Raw genomic sequence first — 22,472 nt, forward strand, 5'->3', positions numbered from 1 at the left:
GTTAAAATTTTTCTTAAGAACGGTGAACCCACGACTGAAGGTTTGCGAAAGTTCTACATGGTGAAAGGAATGGAGGCAAATTAAAGTCCCATTTCAATGAACGGATACTGAATTTAGCATACAATTCTAAGAAAATGGCTAGCATAGTGGATCGTCCACGAAGTGCCAGGCATGAATTTCACGTCATTCAGTTAACTGATTTTACATAGAGTATACATTTGAACATTTTCTAGATACAAGTTATACCAATAACAAGCTATAATACAATAACAAATAAATGTAATAAATGAATTAGTGTTGCGCGACAATTGATACGGGCCTGCCTCCAAGGCCCATTTTTTTATTTGCTGCATTCGTTTTAAAAAGTTTGTTTATCAGTTCTGCGATCGTCTGATTGGGCAATTATTTAACCTTCAAATAAAAAGAGTTGAGTCTTGTATCATTTTTCTGAATATGATGTAATAAATTACTACCCATGTCAGAGGCAATGCTTGTAAAGCTTCTTTGAGGTATAATAAACCTGCCCTTTGGTCTGGTTTGGCTCGTGGGATTTTCGACTTTCATGGGTGGTTCTATTTTGCCGTGTCCCTTTCCTTGGTTTTACACCCACTCTAGGTAAACTGGGGGACTCGATGGTATCCATAATTTATACCAACAAACCATATTGATCCAGAAATTCTTTATTTCGTCCAGCACTGGATGGAAAACTTTTAGAGACATTTATTTCTCAATCGGTTAAAATAAAAATTCTGTATTTCGATATTAAGCATTATTTAGATGTAATGTACCCCAATTCCACCGAGTTGGATTTGATTTCGTATTTCATCCAACACTGCATAAGAGGCAAGAATTTCATATTACACAGTTAACAGTTTCAATCGGACATTTAGGTTTATTGCAACAAATATCACTGGACATCGATCATTTTTTTCTTACTTTGTCCGGCATCCGATGAGAGACAAAGGCTTGAATTTTACATTCCAACTTTTATTCTATAAAATGCTTATATAAATATTTTTAGATAAAATTTATTCCAGCCTGTCGCCTTTCCCAACTCATTAAGGACGAGACAGTTTGGCTCTCACAAATTTGATATTTTAATTTTTTAGTGTATTGCTTTTAAAAGTGTCTAAATTAATTTTATTTTTGATAATATACCACTTGGGAGAGACTGAAATCCAGAAGAAGTACCGGAATATCGGAAAATTCACCGAAATTATATGACATGTATTACGAATACAGATGGAATATTCGCAACTGCAAATCTTTGGTTGAATGAAAAAAAATTGGGTTTCAATTTGTATTTCATGTCACAAAAACCATCCATGGCTGAGCTGTACCCCACACATGTAATTAAAATATTTTTTTCCAATTATAAAAAAAAAATCTAAGTATGGAATGTCTAAAGTCCAAATGTCTAAGAGTGTGAAAATGCGAGTCAAGAAAAAGCTACATAATGATGTAAGGTATGGTACAGTACTAAAAAGCGCGACTACGCGACTAAAGTTTATATGATTATAAAAACCAATGTTTAAAAGGAACAAAAGATTAACAGGCAGAGTTTTAAAAAGCAACTAGTTAAAATCCGAGTAATATTTCTGAAAAATGTAAGACACAAAAGAAAACAGTGAGAATTCTATAAGATGTAAAACAGACATGGGACTGTTACAAATTGAGCAAAATGGTCAGTTGCAAATCAACAAATGTCGGTGGGTGAATCGAGTGCGACAAATCCACAACCTAGTTAAAATTCTGCTTTGTAAAGTTTCTACTTTGTAAAGTGGTCAGTGACCTATTGTATACTTGAATTGTATAAAGCTTATTGCGAATTGCTTTTTTTTTTGAGTTCCTGTCAGTTTGCCTTTGAGAATGCAAAATGTGACAAACATTTTAAAAGATAAATGTATGAATAAATCTATTTTTATTTGGGTGAATGAAACTAAGAGCATCCTGAACTTGGACTTCCCTAAAGGCGATTGTTATTGGCTCTGAGAAACGCTCACTATCCGAATCCTCTTCAATTCCTGTTGCCAGATTTAGAGTTGGACTTGCGTCCGACTACAGCTGTCTGCATTTATTGGACCCAATCGATTACCGACTCCTCCATCTCAACTTTGCTTTCTTCTCCTTGGTGCTCCTGTTTCGAACTTTGAGGACGGTCTGGAATTACTTTTCCATTTTGCATGATGCTGTTAGATGTTCGCCCAAAAACCATTTAAGGGATTCGATTGTTAACACCATCCACAACTGTCCCTGGAAGATTTTTCACTACCTTATGCCTGTGGAAGTCTGAAACCCAAGTCATTGCATGATATTTAAAATCATACAACTGAGATTATATATTTTGTTATCAAAATTATGTTAAATAAAAAAAATTGAAATTTTCTATTTCTAAAACCTAATAAGCTACAGGATAATTTTTTTGAATTAACACAGCACCGAACGGAAATCGTTAATGAAATTAAAAGTCATTTTATATCATATACTTTTAAAGCGTAGCAAATGAAATATGCAAAAGTTTTGAATTACTAATATTGCAACGATATCCATTCAATATTTTTAAAATTATTCTTGGCTTTTAATGGAAATCATTCAAAGAAAATTTTGTATGAAATATTGTTAAATTATACAGCATATAAATAAGCAAGTAAATATTTTCTTTATATAATAATAATCCAATTGCAATCTAAAAAGAAAGTAACTTACTAAATTATTCCATGAATTAAAAAGAAATGTTTTAAAAAGCTTGAAAATCATTTCATGCAGCATATTTTCAAAAAAAAATAAATCACGATTTAAAAATTAATTTTAAATAACAAGATTTCTATTTCGCCGCAAATTTTTTTAAAGTTTCGGGCATTAGAAAGTAATATTTTGCACAAAATTATTAAAATACAGAAATTATAATACGAGAGTGATTTGAATATATAGTACGAGTTTTATTCACGAGGAATAAATATCCTTGATTTCTACTAGCGTTGGAATTTGTACAGAAAATGTTTAAATCCTTGAATATTTTATACAGATCATATTAACAAAATAAAGAAATGCTAAATTTTATGTATCGCAATTTTCTACTCAGAAGATTTTAAACTATTCCTACATTCAACGATATCGTTTACAGCAATTGAAATAATTTAACACAATTTTACAAAATATAAAAAAATCAATTTAATCTCAAATACTTCCATTAAATAAAAACGTAATAGATTTTTAACTATTATTGCGACAATGAATGAAAATTTATATGTCTGAAAGTCATTTAATAATGAATATATTATTAAATTACATATAAAATGTATTCAAAATATTTGAAAATATATCACAATATTTCCCGTTTATCAAGGATAAGTTCTTTATTTAATTCTTGAGTCATTGAATGCAGGTCATTTTATAAACATACACTGTTTAAATATAAATAGCCATGATATGAATAGGATTTCAATAAATAGTATTACAAATACTTTATAATTTAAAAAAAATTCTAGCATTGCTTGAAATTTTTCAAGTCATAGTTTCACATAGAAAATTGTTTAAGATTAAAAATTCTATATTTAAACGATAATATAGCGATTATTCATTTAAACAGGGAAATTTGAGAAACATTTCGGCATTAAATGCAAATTGTTTATACTGTTGAAAGTAATTTTACACCAAAAAAAAAACTGAGAAGCAGAAGCCACATTTTGCCTAGTTATTTAAATATTGCAGCCTAATATTTTTTGTTACAACGCCATTGAACTACAATAATATCTCCAATATAATTTAATAATATTTAGTAATTATCACATTATTAATCAGATTTTTCCTCATACTTTCACATGCCAACAGTTATTTCGTAATTGGATGTGGACCAATATAAACTTTTAATTAAAAGTTAAATAGATAAGATTTAAATTTTTGTTATAATAAACGGTGAAGCAATAACTTAAGTGTACATAACGTTTGAAGATGTATCTCATTGATATATTTCTCTTTTGAAGAGCATAGAAAGCCTGGAGAACAGAACATTGTAAATATTCATTTTAGAAATACTAGAGTAAGCATTACGAAATATGCTGCATTCATACAAAGTAAATAAGTCGAATCTCCCTTTGGAGAGTTTGTCTTCTGCGAGTTTTCCGAGCGTTTTGCTCTGTTTACGGTTGTGTATGGTGATTTACTGATTATGTATTGCTTTTTATTGGAAATGCTGTTTTGTTATTTGTGTAAGATCACCGTTTCCTTTATAGCACCTATTAAAAATTTAATGTAAAAATGCGCAAGATATTTCTGCTTTTCCCGTAATACTTAAGTTATTGAGAATGACCTAACCCAACAACGTTGAAGTGAAATAAAAGTACATCGATCATGAGTTAACTTGCGACTTATCAGCAACGTTTGGGCATGATAACACGAGTTAACTCGTGACTCGTCAAATAATGCGTTAATTTGTAATAAAAATAATTACTTACAAATCGCTTAAATATTTCTCATTACAATGATGATGCATTATTAAAGTAAATAATTGAAAAATCTACAGTGGTCGTCAAAGCAAACTACCAAATATAAATGCATACTAAAACATATAATGATTGCTAGTATTTAAAGTTAAAACGAGGAATAATGAAATGAATTTTTTATATCGCACTGTACATTTTTAATTAAAATTATCCAGCGAAAATGCCACATTTTCTAGTTAAATATCATAAAAGAGAAACATTTCATATTAATATTTTGAGGATATTCAAAGTTCAAATAGACATTTTAAGACAATCGAGATAAGCATAAAACAGTCCTAATAGTTGTAATCAATTTTCTGGGGATCGTTCAATTTTACATAAACACTTATTAGAAGCTCTTCGTCTAATGATAATGTCCTTGCCTATTGTATATTAAGCTATAAAAATTGTTTGAAAGAATTATTTTCAACTTGATAAATTTTGAATAAGCAAGTTTCAGATTCATTTATATTCTAATTTAGGATGAATAGGACGGACATTTTTTTTTCTACAAACACCAAATCACTTTTAAAACAAATATTTAATCATACTTTACATTTTTTCATTATCCGTTTCATTAAAATTTGAGAAATATTCACATTCTTCAAATAATAAACATTTCACTTTTCGAAACTTCAACCGCAAATATCGTTATCGCGAAATGAGTGAAAAAGAGATCCGATTTATCGATGGAGTCCTATTCAAATACGAAGGGAGACATTCGAAAAAATAAATTCTCATTAGTGGCATTATGACTTTCAGGCAAAAGTTAAATTACAATCTCTTCCAACAAATACAACATAAAAACGACGATAAGTTCCATAAAAATTTAACAATGACAAGTTTTATTTGACTTCAAGAATTTTTAACATTGATATTTAGACAAACTTCTATTTATGTACAACTGTTCATAATGGATGCTTAAATTCAATAAACATATGAGCATTACATTTGGCGTTAAGTATTCAACAGTACATTAAGTAAAATTGGACCGACTTACCTTTGTTATTGGATCATCTGCGTAAACAAATGAAATCACATCTCGAATATCGCAGGATAGATGCGCCGAAGTTCCAAATAGGAAACTGGAAAAAAAAAATCCAATTTTCCGTAAATTGATTTCATGCAATTACAGTGTAAAGTTCTTTTAATAACCTTAAATTCTTTGAAATAAATGATTAATAAGCCATAACCAGTAACAAATAAATGAATTTTTTCGATCACTCCAGGTTTTATTTTGATTTATTTGTGTGATGATGCTTTAAAGGTCAGACATTTTGACTTAGAACTATCAAATATGGCACATATATACCCTGGTAAGGAAAAATGTGCTCATTTGAGGGCTTTTTTGAAATTTTAAATAGAATTTCGGCTTTTTAAGGCAAGAGCTTGCTAAAATATTGTACAAAAGTGAATTTTACACAGTCTTAAAATTAAAGAATATCTTTAATACCAACTTAACAGTCATGCAAGCTTTTCTTGAATTTCAGCAATTTTTTAAATAATTTTTATCCTAATTTACAACAACGAATTACATTGTTTCAAGTAAACTCAGAACCTTTTCATTGAATATTGAACTCATAATTTCCTTCTATTGTTGAAAACTAAAGAAACAAACGGTTCACATGACAAAAAGTGAAGTCACAACATCGCAAAATTTAAAAAGATAGACGAACCGGGTATTTAGGTTTTATAATAGCATTGAGATATCACATGAATGTTTTCATTAGAAAGATTCATTTACATAATAAATAAAATTGAAATAAGTCACTTTAAAAAAAAACGCGATGTTAATATCAGTCAATTTGGCGGGATCATAAATATGAAATTATATCTAAATGATCTGGTTAATAGTTAATGGAAATATTATCCTGAAATTGTATCTTTGCGTTCATATCTAAACATTAATACAAATATACCAGTATTCCCAGTGAACAAACTGGCCGAAGGTGACCAATAACGAAAGAGAAAGTGTTTACATCTGTTTTTGATTGTATTGTACAAGAGATTGATATATAAAATATATTCTTTCTATAAATTCTTCAAAAATTTTCATCGCTGCAGTGAAATTAACAAGGGCTTCGTCGTTTAAAAAAATATTTAATCATATGATGTTATTCCCATTACTAAAATCATCTTTGCATCTCCCCATCTTTGCCGGAACAGTATTCCATATCTATGCAAATAACCCGATTTGAAACTTCAAAAAGACATTTCAAACTAAAAAAAACTATTTAATGAAAGGAATTTAAATTTTTTCTAGCATCAAAATGTTACACAAAATTTGAAAAAGGATTCACAGTTTGATTGTGCATTTTAAGAATGCATATTTCGGTATTCTAGCTCACACGAAGTTCTGGTACGAGAGAGATTCAATTTAAATGTTGCAACCAATTTTGGACTAGATTTTGTATACTTGACTGATCAAGAAATAAGTAGATCAGAGTTTATCTAAAAATAAGCTCTTGAAGTTTTTATTTAATTCCATTCATTCCTGTTTAGAACATCTACCAGAGTCAGGGCAAATACCAAGTCAGGGAGCATCTACCAGAGTCAGAGAGCCATAGTGAGGGCAAATCTAGGGTATTTGTACTTCAAGTCATGAAGAAATGAAATAAGCAAAAAAATGAATAATAACTGAAATTAAGGAAGTTAATTCTACTTATATGAGCATTGTTAAACCTCATCGTTAAATAATTCATTCTAGCAGAATTAAAAATGGTTTTCGGCATATTTCATGGTTTCATCACGGCAGCAGACAATTACAGTATTTGCCACAATTGCAGAATTTTTCAAATAAACGTAATTCGAGCTATTTAATAATGGGACATGGACACAGTAACAAAGGAGCATAAAATGAGTGGTAAAAAATGCTCAGTCTGTTTCTCTATATGCTGTCGAAACCACAGAACATTGCTAAAGAAAAAAAAAATACAAAACGCAATCATGGTTTCTAAACTGCATTGGCGAGTTTTAATTCTCAAACTTTATATATAAAATAGAAATAGGACAAGATATTAGTTTTCCTGAAGAGAGCATTCAAATTGTTCCCCCACCGAAAAATCTGATTTTTGACGAAATATTCTATTCTAGTTTCATATGGCAAATATCTGTCCAACCGGAATCAGTTAGAACATTTTTCCTTGCATATTCTATTTATAGAAATTAAGCATTTTTCGTTTTGATTACCATTTAACATGGGAAAACTCTGCATTATTCACAATAATGATATATCCAATATTTACGAATTTTTAAAAGCTGTTGCAGAAATATATTTCTTGGTAATATTGTTATTCTTACCCTCTTTATTTCAATGACATCCCTATAAATCTAATGAATAGTTCATTTAATGAAGGATCAGAAAGTGTAAAGTAAATTCTCAATTACGATTTATACTAGTTTTACTCAGATTGCAGCTAATGGAAGTGATCTCCAGCCTAGTATTTCAAGGCATTTCATCAGAAAATGTAGCCTATAAGAGAATAAGCATCCAACTTTTGAAAGACAAAGATTTAATCGAAATTTGATAAATCGATCTACTGAAAATTATATGCAAGCGATTTATCCGATATGCGCCATTCTAAAAATTTCAAAATTGCTGTGTTTTTTTTAAAAATTTGAATGCGATTCGATTTATAGATTGTTTAATAAACTAACCAATTAATGTTTTAAAACAGATGGAAAATATTTATCCTGTGACCATATATTGATAGACTGCTAAAATGCATAGTAACAGAATTTTTCTAAAGATGCTCCGGTTAGAGAACAGTGTTAATAGGACAAAAGAAACAAGGAAATAAAAACATTAAGAAATTCGTGAGTAGGAAAGAGAAAAGTGAAATTATTACTGCATTGCATTTTCAAAGAAATCCTTATGTGGTTCAAACCGGAATGCACTTATACTATCATTTTAAATTATACTACTTTAAAATAAATCTACGGGTTATCGTAGAACTAAACGCACCACATTTTACATACTATTACATAAGAAAGATAAATTCCAAGTCCTTAAAATAGCCTGTAGTCAGAATATACTGCTCTTGAAAAAAAAATTATCCAGCTATCTCAGTTTCTGTATAAGTATTCTAATAAGAAACAAAATCAATTTGAATATATTGCATGTCTATATTCCAGCTGATTTTCAGAATCAAAGCATAAACTATCCTCTTAAATAATCAAAGAGAAAAGTAATTTTTAAGATTATGAAAATAGTGATACAATGAAACACTGCTTGTATTGCAGCTCCAGAAAGTTGTCCGATCGGATTGTCATTGAAAATAATTAAAACGTGAAAAAATGCTTAGCAGCAATTTAATCTGTTGAAGTTTTGGGATATCCAAAAACAAATCTAAGTTTGCATCTATAATTTCAACCCGATTAGATAAGCGAAGGGAGGAGGCGGCAGAAGCATAAATTTTGGCCAGTAAAAAGCTAAAGTAGAAAATTTAAATGAGATAGATTTTAAATGAAAATTAGACACATTACAATTACTTTTCAAGTTAGATAAATTAAGATAGGAGTAAACTAAAAAAAATATTGAAATGTTTAAAAAAATGAATTAAATGTTTGGAATTTGTTACTTCTCAAAAGTTACAACTTTACCATCCTCTTCCCCTCTTATATAATCCGATATTCAGAATCAAGTATAATGGCCTGTTGTGGAATAATTAAACGAATTAAAGTAGGGCTGATATTTTTTCCACATTAAAATTCAATTCGGCAGGACTGAAGTTTCACTTCTCGAAAAGCGGAATACTTCATATATGCATACATTTTTAGCTCTTTGATCAATTGAAGAAAGTTTCAATTTTATCTGCAAATCGACTAACATTTTTGACATACCCAAGGTAACAATTAGAATATTTTACTATGCACTGCAAGCAAAAATTATAGACATGTAGCTGGAAACAGAAGATAATATTTGAACATTTATCTAAATAATTGAAATTGCCCGAGAAAATTAAATTCAACATCAAAGTTGATAAATTTTTTCTATAACTGCGCATTTTTTTGTAAAACTATTGTCCAAAGTGCTGACACCACTTATTTCAAAGCTTGAAGAGTTTTTTCAATATATTAAGAATGAAAGAACAGAATAAATAGCTGAATAATTTCCGTTTTACTCAGTGAAATATTCTGTTTGGGATGTTTTAATTTTAATAGAAAAAATACTTTATTGAATACTTTGAGGTGCATCTTTCCAAGCTAGCTGTTTCTGATAGTGACAGGAATATATCCTATGGCAAGTTTATTCTGAGAAAAAACTAAATATTCATGTATAACAATATAAAAAGCATGCCATAGTAATTCCTAAAAACACATCAACTAATTTAGCACGTATTCAAATAAAAACAGAACGAATCTTGGATTCAAAAATATTACTGATCCAAGCCTTCATCTAAATGCATTGTACATAAATGATTTTTAATCTGTATTTAATTCGTTAACTGTATAATTCCCAAAATTTAATTAGATAACATAGGGGACAGGTTTTGGAAATTGTATCGATTCAACTAATAGTCTGCGGAATATTAATAAATTAGTCTATGAATTATTTAATTTGATATATGCAAATATGGTTATTCGATGAGCAGTTAAGGGGTCAAGTTAAAGTAGGAAACAATTTAAGAGAAAATCTATATGCACATTTTAATATCTTGGGCATCTTTTTAACTTTTTATGGATACAAATAAAAATATCCAAAATAAAGCGTGACATCTAATTAGGAGTTTAAATTCACAGCTCAAAGTGTAAATTACCATTCCCATGTCAGTTTTTAAGATAAAATTAATATAGCTCAAAGATTCTATAATTCGAGGCAAAAAATGCACATAATCTACGATCACTGCACGTATTCCGAAGAATCTTGTTTGAATCCGATGGAAAGGTAGTTCTCAAAACAGAAAATTATCAGATAATTTTAAATAAAATAACTAAAATGATAAAATGTGTGAAAATTCTAACAAAAATTGCAAATCTACTTATATTGCTCAAGTAAATGAAATTTCCAGCACTGCAAATTATTTTTGGTGCTAAATTAATATAATTTCATAATAAACTTAAATATTACTCGAGTTGTTTTAACAAAAATCATACAAATCATTCAAATGGAACAAAAATATGCGAAAACTAAAATTAAGAACTAGCCGCGATATTTAACTCTTCATTAGTTTCAATATTTTATAGATGCGCATGCAAACTATTTATTATTAACATACTACGGTTTCTCTTGGTATATTCCTTTACATTTTTATTAGAACTAATTATTATAGTAGTGGAAATAAACAATCAAAATCTGATCAAATAAATGAATGCATTTGTATTTGCGAAAAACATTTGCGACAAGAAAATTACTGCGTTTAATGGAAGAAATGGAAACATTAGCCAAGAAAATATGAATAAATTTATAACTGATTTCAACAATAGATTCACTTAAAGTTCACACCTGAAACTATATATTCAAATTATCTTTATATATCCACCAGATATATTCCTACTTCGAAAAATCAACAAACAAAATTTGAGAAATAAAATTGAAAAATATTCATAAATTATGCAGTTCTATATTTCAAATTTAATTTAAAAAATTACTTTTCCCCCTTTTTTTTACGATTATCACTTGGATAATCGTTTTATATCTAGATTAATTTTTCAACGTCGGATTTTAACATATACAATATTTAAAGCAGAAGCACATTTTTTCGTATTAAAACCAATTGATACTTGTATCATTCGTAAATATTCAGAGCTATACTGTAATCTTTGCGTTAATCTAATGAGATTATGTGCAGAATTATAAAGGAAAGAAATGGCAAGTTATAGAAATAACATACATATCTCATTGAAACTTCTCGTATGCATCATGAATTTATCCATTTTGTCAGCTTGCACAGCGTTTGAATGGTACGAGGAATGAATGGACAATATAAAATTGCTTCTTATAAAAAAAATCGACATAAAATTCATCACTTTAATCGTATTTCTAAGTAAGATATTTTCAATATTCGATATAATAATATGCAATAATTTGCTCCAATTTTGTACTAACTTTTTAAAAATGCACAATAAGATGCAGCTTTTATCAAGATTAACTTAAAGTAAAGGTTAGTTAAAAATAAACTGCATCATTTAAGAAAAAACAAAGGCAAAGATTTGAAGCTTAAAAATGTAACAATACTTTTGATAATAATACAGAATAACGTTTAAAAATATACAGAGTATTAGAAAGAGAATTTTACTTTTTAGTATAGATTTCTTATGAGTTCAAAATACAGGATGTTTATAAAGTCCCGGACCCATTTTGATGTTTAACTCATAAAATAATAAAGATAGATTTAAATTAATAACATAAATGGTTAAATAGACTCAAAAAGTTTCATGACCCTTGTCAATGAACTTGTGCCCCCACGTGTGCCCCCTTCGTCGCACGGAGAATATCAAGTCGATAGTCAATTTCACGCCAGGTAGCGACAAGCATGTCGGCATCCACAGAGCCATTTGCGCACTTTATGGCGAATAACAATGCCAGAAACATGAAAGGATGCTTCATCGGAGAACATTATGCTCTTCAGAAAATCAGCAGCATCTTCTATCCTCCTTAGCATATCTGTTGCAAAGGCCATCTTCCTAGGTCTATCGGTCGGTTCCAAAACTTGAACAATTTGAACTTTGTATGCATGCAGTCTTAATTTTTTCTTAATAACCTTGTACACCGTCGAAATTGGCATATCCAATTTTGTTGCCGCTGATCTCACAGATATTCTAGGATTGTGTAAAAATGTCTCTCTGACACGCTCAACATCAAAATCACTTGTGCAAGGACGTCTGGAACGTTTCTTATCTTCGATACTTCCAATTTCTAGAAAATTCTTTTTCCACCGCAAGATGCTGTTTTTGGATGGAGGATCTTTTTGGTAAATTCTTCTGAAATTTCTCTGTGCTTGCACTATCGATTTCATTTCTATGAACCACCATAAAATCTGTGCTTTCTCTTGTGGTGTATGCATTCTCCTTAATATCCGCTCGAATAAAACATCACATACAAAAGTACTACATAGAACAAACACATCAAAAGTAAACATAACATTGCAATAGTTGACAAAAACAAAAGAGAGAAAAATGCAATTAATAAGCAGACAATATTTAGAAAAGTACAGATATTTAGACTGGAAAATGAAATTATCTGAAATTAACCACACGCGCAGACGATATTTACAAAAGTAAAAATATTCAAACCTGAAAAGGAAAATATGAGTTATTCCATCAATAAATGTCATAAGTGTGTTTATATCTTTATTATTTTATGAGTTATTAAACATCAAAATGGGTCCGGGACTTTATAAACACCTTGTATATTCATTTCACTATGCAGATAGTAATTTGTGTAAAATGGCCTACTTTCAGTTAGTTTTAATATTATACGACATGAATGATATGAAGTATTGCATTAGAACATAAGCAGGACACAAAAATGACCCATTTGAAATTAGTCTTTGTATCATTAGACAAGATACAAGGTATCACAATATAAACAAAAAAAAATATAATGAATAATAATCATAAAATAACACAATAAAAATATAATGAATGGCAAAATAACATACCGAAATAAAGCAAGAAAAAACGTCTTGAAGAAGTCTGGATCACTAGAAATATTCGACGTTTTAGATATTATTCTTCAGCGATTTTGTAGCAAAAATAACAGAATTATCTCCATTCATTATATTTCCCATTGTAACATTTAGATTCTTCAGTCTTCAAGTCACAAATTCATGTTACAAACTGAGAATCACTACTAAAACGGAATATGGTGCAGGTAATTACTATCTAAACAAGAAAACTCGAACTGTTTCTGGAATATTTATAATGAGAAATACACGTGACGCTCAGTTGAGTATAACTGATTCAAAGACACAAATTCTAGCAGACGATAATGCGAGCATGCCATCCAACTAGAGCCACGAGTTATGTCATTAAATACAACCAGTGGTCTATCCAAAACTTTCTAGCATACTCTCCAATAATTTTTATTCCCTTCCTCCCTCATTAAATTGTGAATAAGAGGTAAGGACCCTAATTCCTTGCGCGGAATGAGTGACGGTTAAACTGATTGGTGATAGATAGATAGATTGTGGAAATACGTATTTTGGAAGCCTTTCTTGGCGACCGATTAAAGTTAAAATATATCACGGAACTGTAATTATAATCTCAAGTTAACATACCAAAGTTGAGTGATTTAAGCCTTTGAGTGATAGTGTTGAATTATAGTGTTTTTATACATACGAAGTACAGACGGACAGACGATCAACCGTTTGACAGATTTGGTTCATTTTTTATCTATATTTTAAATGTTAAACCTTAATTTTTAAGTCCCTAGCTCTTTGCATCTTGTAGTTCACGAGTTTATTTGAACCCGAACAGCCAGGCAAATAGAATTTCTGTGACTGAATTTCGTTCACAATTTTATAGAAATGTATAAATTTGGTGATAATCTCATATAACAAATATCATATGTGTTGTCGACCGCACTTGAAAATGAAGAGCCAGGGTTTCTTAAAAACACGAATTTATTATTCTGCCACATAAAACGCAATTCACTTCTTGGAGTATTTATAAAAGATAAAGTAAAATTTTTCACAAAAAAACAACAAAAACGCGGTCGGTTTATGTATTGTCAACGAACTCGCTTCTCGCGAAGTCAATCTCTACTTCAAGATAAAAATAGAACTGTTATTTTTGTTTGTTACACGTTTTCCTTTCACTCAGTGTTGCCAACGAAGATTTACCAAACATGCACTAATCGTATACAAATTAGTGAGATCATGGCATGGGATTGGAAAGAATGACATCAAAATAACTAGCAACATATCTAGATCAAAGCGTCTTTGAGTTATCCTGTTCAGAGACCGACAGACTGACATAATGTCAAAAAAGTATTTTCTAAATTAAAGATGCATAAAGTTGCCTAAGATTCGTCAAAATTTCGAATTCGAATTTTTTGATTACAATATATCCTCTATACTTCGTAATAAGAGGAAGTAAAAATTGGTTGTTAGATGAGTTAGAGATTTAACTTGCAAACGTTTTTTGATTTAACTGTATTTGCTACCAAATGAGAATATGATTTCTACATGGCAACATTCATAAAATTCAGGATGATTGACCAATTGATAAACACTCTTTTATTTATTAATGTAACCAAAATTTTGCTTAATTAATCTAGATTTGATTTTATAAATTATACCATTTCCTCCATAAATAAATATATACTTATTAATATTTAATTCATGCACTTGTGGAAATACATCAATAGCAATTCTTATAGAAGATTTATTGTAACAACATTTGACTACCAACTTTCAAAATAACTAAGATTATGTTTTTATTAAAATTTATCAATAAATTTGTAAACACAGATAGAGAAATCCTATAATCGGTTTAGAGATTACATTGATTTATATAAAAAAGACGTATTTGTTTGTTAAACAATCAAAGACAACCTTTTAGCATTGAGTGAATATATCTAAAACTATGATGTTATATTAATAACAATAATAATTAACTGTATTAGATAATATTAGGAAAAAAAAGTTCTATTAAAACAATACCTAGCATATTTTGTATCTTACTTCTGAAATCAAATAATATCACCCTGTCATTATTTTTGTAATATTAATATTTTTCGCTATATTTATTATATTTATTTCGTTAATATTTAGTATTACCTCGTAACACTATTTCAGTAATACTCAAAAAGATTTTGCTGGGATTGGTATTAATAACAAATAAGTCCTTTATGTTCATATAATAAAAATAATCTTTAATTTTCTAATACAAAATCATCAAACTTTGTGTTAATATATTGAAATATTTTCATGATACAATTCGTTGACGTTAAAGAACAACTTGATTGAAACGATACGATAAAAATTACATGATTTTAAATTGAAAATTAATTAGTTTAATTTATATCTCCTTATTTAAAATATATTTAAGCTGTAATATGTGCACACTTTAATTTGTACGAACAGTAATTTGTTGTAGAATGTTTCTATTTTATTCACATGTTTCAGTCGTATTAAATAATAAGGGGAAATTTTAATAAATATATTCCGTACTAATAGTTTAACAACCAGAAAAGTCAGTATTCTGCTAGCACGTTGGTCGCAAAAGGTGCTAGTAATAATGCGAATGTCTTTTCAGCGCAAATTCTTAATTTTTCCTTTTCGGATAAATAGCAAAAATAATTCATAAGCGTAAGCAATAAACCATTTATTTTTTACCGAATCCATCGACAAAGATAAAGGTGCAATATGTTTTGTGGATAATCAAATCAAATCAGCCATTACTGTCTAAAGGTGTTTTAGACATCTCAAATGCCTTTAATTTGCCCTGGAGTCCTGAAAATTTGAAAATCATGAAGTATTCCTGACAGTACTTTTATAGTTCGCCACTCCCTAGCAAAAATTTCTGGTAGAAGAACAAACCGCACTTTGGGTTTAATACTCTTTTGATACATTTACATCTCAATTTTGTACCATTATCTCAGGGAAGATCTTTTGTCTCTCGAGTTCGTGATATTAAAGCACTGAAAGATAATATCACAGACAAGGTGTACGGTGTAACTTAATAACCATTCGGGACAACACATTGTGATAAGATTACAGTCTTGACAGGCTCCGAACTGCATAGTTAGAATGCAGTGATATTTTCTACTATATTCAGACTTATTAGAAAACTACCCACCTTGGGAGACCAGCTATTTCGCCGAGAATATTGGTTAAGTTAAGCTGATGCGTAGCTTAACATTCATGATTCTTTGCAAAAATATGTTTTATCTTCGTATTATGATATACATAAGAGCCGTATATTCATATACATAACATTAAAATCCTTAAACTTTTTTTTATATGTTGTATGTATTTACCATGTCATCTTAAAATGTATAATTTATATTCACATTTTCACCAAACTGCTCTTTCATATTAGTCTTGAAAGCTACACATATTAAACAGAATGAATAATTTTTCCTTGTCTTTTAACAATGGAAAAAATACGCAATTATATATTTGATAAACTAAAAGAAACTAAATGAGAACGGTTTGAATTTCTATGAAATAATAAAATCTTCCTTTTAAATGTAATATATATATATATATATATATATATATATATATATATATATATATATATATATATATATATATATATATATATATATATATACAGTGGCTCAAAAAATTGAGAGTACACCTTACTTTTACTTGATAAATCCGACTTTCAATATAAATAACACATTACCGGGAAGTGCAAACATGATTTTATTTGTACACATAACAAATGGTTTAATTTAGAGTAAAAATAAAGAAAAATCAATAAAAATTTCTAAATTGAAAATTTTCAGAAGCATTTTAAATAAACATGCGCAGAATTGTACCTCAAAAAATTGAGAATACACCAATGAAATTTTTGCAATATCACGCATAGAAATAAAGTGTCACTATTAAATTGCATGTCTTTTGGCTCTTATAATGGCCTCTAAACGTCATGGTACCGATTTGACCCATTTTTGGTGGTATTTGAAGATATTTTAACCCGTTCTTCTTGCACCACTTGTTTTAAATGGGGTTTGTTTCTAATTTTGTGTTTTTGAACCACTTTTTCGGGTATGGCCCACGAATATTCAATGGCATTGATGTCGGGGGTACTATGGTGGTGTGTGTAACTGCTATTTACAATGAAAAAGACACCATATTTTGTAGTTACGCGTATTCTGTTTGGGGTCGTTGTCTTACTGGAAAATGAAATTTCCATCTAAACCCAAATTTTTAGCAATCTCCTTTAGATTGCTGCGAAGTATATCCAAGTAAACCGTATCATTTATAATGCCAATAAAAATTAAATTTCTTACCCCGGATGAAGCCATGTAACCTCAAATCATCAAGGAGTCACCATCCTGTTTAACTGTAGGACGTAAATTTTTTGGATACAAAGCAGTATTAGGCTTTCTCCATACAGTAAGATGGTTGTCACTGCCAAAAATGTTGAGGTTTCTTTCATTACTAAATATAGATTCTTCAATTGATGAGTTTTTACAAACTTCAAATGTTTTTTCTGAATTTGCAAGCTGACGAACGGTTTCTCTCTAACAATGCTACTTTTATATCCAGCTTGTCTAATGGCATTTCTCACAGTTTCAGCACTTACACTTCTGCCTACGATTTGAAAAGTTTCTGCAATAAGTTGGATGAACCATATGGTAGCAGCAATCTAAAGAAAAATGTTAAATATTTGGGTTTAGATGGAAATTCCATTTTCCAGCAGGACAACGACCCCAAACAGAATGCACGTAATGTCAACATATGATGTCTTTTTCATTGTAAACAACAGTTGCACACACCACCACAGTACCATGACATCAATTCCATTGAATATTCGTGGTCCATACTCGAAAAAGTGATTCAAAAATACAAAATTAGAAACAAAACCCATTTAAAACAAGTGGTGCAAGAAGAATGGTGTAAAATATCTTCAGATACCACCAAAAATGGGTCGAATCGGTACCAGGACGTTTAGAGACCATTATAAGAGCCAAAAGACATGCAATTTAATAGTGACACTTTGTTTCTATGAGTGATATTGCAAAAATTTCATTGGTGTATTCTCAATTTTTTGAGGCACAATTCTGCGTATGTATATTTAAAATGCTTCTGAAAATTTTCAATTTATAAATTTTTCGTTGATTTTTCTTTATTTTTACTCTAAATTAAACCATTTGTTATGTGTAAAAATAAAAACAAGTTTGCACTTCCCGGTAATGTGTTATTTATATTGAAAGTCGCATTTATCAAGTAAACGTAAGGTGTACTCTCAATTTTTTGAGCCACTGTATATATATATATATACAATTTTTGGGAAAAATTTGCACAATTGCATACACATCATTAAAATGACAATTATTTCATTGCAAAATTATATTAAGGATTTGCCAAAGTAGTAGTATAATTAAAGAAGCACAACAGTAGAAAAAATCCTGAATTCACTGAATTTTCCATTTTAAAAACCTTGAAATAAACATTTTTTGTGAAAAGTTTGATTGCTGTAAATGAAACAACCTCTTGTGTAGAACGCCAACAGATAGATACGCATTTTGCTTTAATGTTAGTAGATAGAGATAGAATTCCTGATTTCAGCTAAAATTAAAGGTAAAGATAACGTTGTATGTTTTATGCAAAATCGCGTAACGCGTGAGTATATAATGCTCACATAGAAAAATGTGATTTGCAATTACTAGATTACCTATGCACTTATAAATAACTATATATATATATATTAAAATGTTAATTGCATATACATTTTTACTCTTTCGCATACGAAGTATGGAGAAAATATAGTAATTGTCAAAAAATCTGAACACGTGATTTTGACGAATCTGCACGTTTCAGAACTGCCCGAGTTCGAAAAACACATTTTCGGAAAAAGTCCCTCTGTCTGTTTTGGCAAAGATAACTCAAGATAATCAATCAAAATCAATCCGTCAAGCTTCCAGCTAGACGGATGAAATTTGGTATCACATTTGTAAGTTTCTGTTAAATTTTATCAAGATCAGTTTTGAAGAAGTCTGTCCAAATATTCGAATATATGTTAGTACGTTAACTACAAAATGAAAATAGCTAAATAAATCAAATTCGATAAACAGATTAAACATCTTAAGCATAGATTCCACAACATTTGGAGCGAAATCCAGCAAGGAGTTGTTTGTTTGTCAATATGTACTTTCAGAAACATGTAAACGCGATCATTCAAAAATGCAATGACTTAAATATATCAAAACTTGTATAGAATTTTGTAACTACAATTATAGTTTTGTGTCAAATTTTTGTTTTAATTGGTTGAGAAAACACGTCTAAAACACAAATTTGATTTTCGGATACTATTAACAACATGCCAGGGATTTAATCGCCAAAACACTCACTAAGAACCACATGATAGATTCAATAAAATTCTAAATTCAAATTTAATATTTCGTAACTATTGTGCGCCAATGCGAGGCAAGTCTTCCCCTGGGATAATGTCTTTATTAGATAGTATGCGAAAAGTTTTGCCGAGACCATTTTCGAAGGTTATGAAAAGTGATTATGTGGTTCAGATTTTGTAATGCATGATTGAAATTTTCAAAACTTAGTATTCGAATTTTTAATTTTGATAGAATGGTAACGAATCATTGATTATGGCAAAATTCCTGAATTCTAGACATTATGATATTTAAAGATTGCAAAAATCTGCATTAAGGAAATACAAAACTGAAACAGAATATCCAAGACACATTTTTAAAAAGTATGACACCGAAATTGATGAAAGGAAATAAAATTTTCTTTAATGTGATAAAGTTATATAAAATAATAAAAAAAGCTATTTTTATGCCAACTAAGGACATTAAAATTTTAAAAATACTAAAATATGAGAGAAAATTATGTAAAACTTATGTAAGAAATAGTAACAGTTTTAAGAGATAGTGTTTAATGTGCATATTTGCTTTTATTCTACGTAATGAAGCAGTAGTAAAAATGTCTAATGAAAGCAACTTAATTTTAACAATTGCAATACCAATGCGCGAATCTATAGATACAATAAATAGCAAGATAAATTTTATATTTAGACAAAAATGCAATTAATAATTTTTTTATATTAATTTTGTAAAATTAGTTAAAAAAATCAAAGAAAATTTTTATAAAATTGAAACTGATGCCACCGGAAAGCTTTTTTTTGGTGTTTAATCTATGCTGTTAATCAATACTTTTTTAGTAATGATTTGATGCTATGGCGGATATAGTAAAAGCTTTCTTATTTCAATTTTCTCTTCTTTAATAGTGTAAAGTATAGAGTTTTAAAGGACAATTAATCTTTTTGCCAAAGAACATGTACACGAAATTTCATTTGAATTCGTAAGGAGATGTGGATTTCTTTAAGTTTCAAACAAACAAACGTTTATTTAATTTTTATAAATAAATTCATATCAGAATTAACAATTAATAAAATATAACATTTATTGAAATATAAAACGTTATTTTCACAATAAAGTTTTAATGTTGGAGAAAGGTTTGGACCTTACATCTCTTTTATTCATTAGATTTTTTTTCCATTACTGAATAGAAAAAATATATTTTTTGAATTATGTTTGTCTGTTTATTGATAACTGACAAACATGTTTAATATTATTAAGTGGAAATCTAGAAAATGTCGCCGTATAACAATTATTTATCTCTTTTATTTTACAAGATATAAAATCTGCGTCGATTTAATGTTTCTCTGTTCAAAAGTTTGCATAAAATATAGATATGAAAACTAAATGTAAAATATTATTGATTTACGCATGCGTACAGTACCATATACTGTTATATATAAATTCATGTGTAGATGACATGCGCAATTACATTCTATGATGTTGTATCTTTCCATATTAATAAATAAATTTGTCTTTGCATTCAAAATTCATTCAATATAAAAAATATAAAATAAATAAAATCGTTTGTCTTTGCGTTAAAAATTTATTTAATATAAAATAATAAATAAATAAATAAAAATGTATTTAATATAAAAGCATAAATAATTAAATAAAATTGTTTGACTTTGCATTAAAATTTTATTTAATAAAAAAGAATAAATAAATAAATAAAATCGTTTGTCTTTTGCATTAGAAATTTATTTAATACTAGCTGCCTTTGGCGACCAGCCGGTTCGCTAATCTTAATATTCGTTTAAATATTAATAATTAAATCGGTTGAACTGGAGTTTAACCCCCTTCTTCGCCAAGTTGCGATAACGCGCCAAAGCTGGCAATCTTTATTATGCACTAAAATTGAACATCTGCTCCTTCGCTTTTGAACATTTCGCAAGGCCGTTGTTGGCGATTTTTAAAAATTTCGCCAAGCAGGGGGTTAAACTCCGGTCGTACGATTAAATATTTTACGCAATTCCAACTTTAATAGATTCTTCAGCAAAATATTTTAAAACTTCAAATTTTGATAGTCATATAATTCACTCATAATATTATAAAGGCCTTCAGCCATAGCGTGATATGTATCTCTTTAATTTTCTGTTATCCCTCGTAGAAATTATGCTTTAAATTAAAGTGTAAATGATTAATCTGCAATTAATATAATAATATTTTTTACTGAAACAAAGCATTTTTTTAATAATATGATTACTGATAATAGGGTCACTGAGCGTTTAAACTTTATGGGCACTAAAGAATATCTTTCTTAATTTATGTAATATCTCAAGAATTTGTCAACAAAAATTTCTCAGATTCATCATGAACAGATCGATTCATTAACAATGTTTCATTTTAAATGCATCAAACACTAAGAAAATAAAATGAATCGTTTAAAATAATCGGTCGAAAACAGGTTTAAAAAAACTACTTAAAAAACGATGTACTTAAAACTATAAGCATATACAAAAAAGTATATAACTAACATAAATACAATTTAATTACAAAAGCATGCAATTAACCTAACAATAATTTAAATCATTGAAAACAGGTTAAAAAAAACTGCTTAAAAAACGATGTACTTAAAACTATAAGCATATACAAAAAAAATATATAACTAACATAAATACAATTTACTTACAAAAGCATGCAACTAACCTAAAAATAATTTAAATCATCCGTTGGTTGCCATGTGAACAATCAGAACATAATGCGCATGCGCGAATTTTCTTCGCCAGTTACGTTAACGCAAATGCGTGAATTTTTCTACGCCAGTTGGGGTAACGCTATGCAGATTAGACATTTTTAATTTCCTTTATTCTGTTTTATTTTAATTCAAAAGTGCTTCAGAATGAATCTGAAACATGGATTAATTAACAATGTTTAATTTTAAATGCATAAAACATTAAGAAAATATACAGAATCGTTTGAAATAATCCGCCGAAAAATGTTAACCCTAGCCTCATTACTGTTGGGAGAAGAAAAAAACGAAAGCCTTA

The 22,472-nt window shown here is 29.0% G+C and overlaps 1 long non-coding RNA gene across 1 annotated transcript; it reads right to left on the minus strand.

The window, feature by feature from the left end:
- Window positions 1-1,841: 1,841 nt before the first annotated feature.
- On the minus strand, window positions 1,842-13,310 carry LOC129987487 (uncharacterized). Its single transcript, XR_008785587.1, has 3 exons — window positions 13,085-13,310; window positions 5,482-5,566; window positions 1,842-2,289 (listed from the first exon to the last, which is right to left on the minus strand). It is a non-coding gene; the product is annotated as an uncharacterized LOC129987487 (long non-coding RNA).
- Between the last annotated feature and the right edge of the window lie 9,162 nt (window positions 13,311-22,472).

Source organism: Argiope bruennichi, chromosome 10 (assembly GCF_947563725.1).
Source record: "Argiope bruennichi chromosome 10, qqArgBrue1.1, whole genome shotgun sequence".
Lineage (NCBI taxonomy): Eukaryota > Metazoa > Arthropoda > Arachnida > Araneae > Araneidae > Argiope > Argiope bruennichi.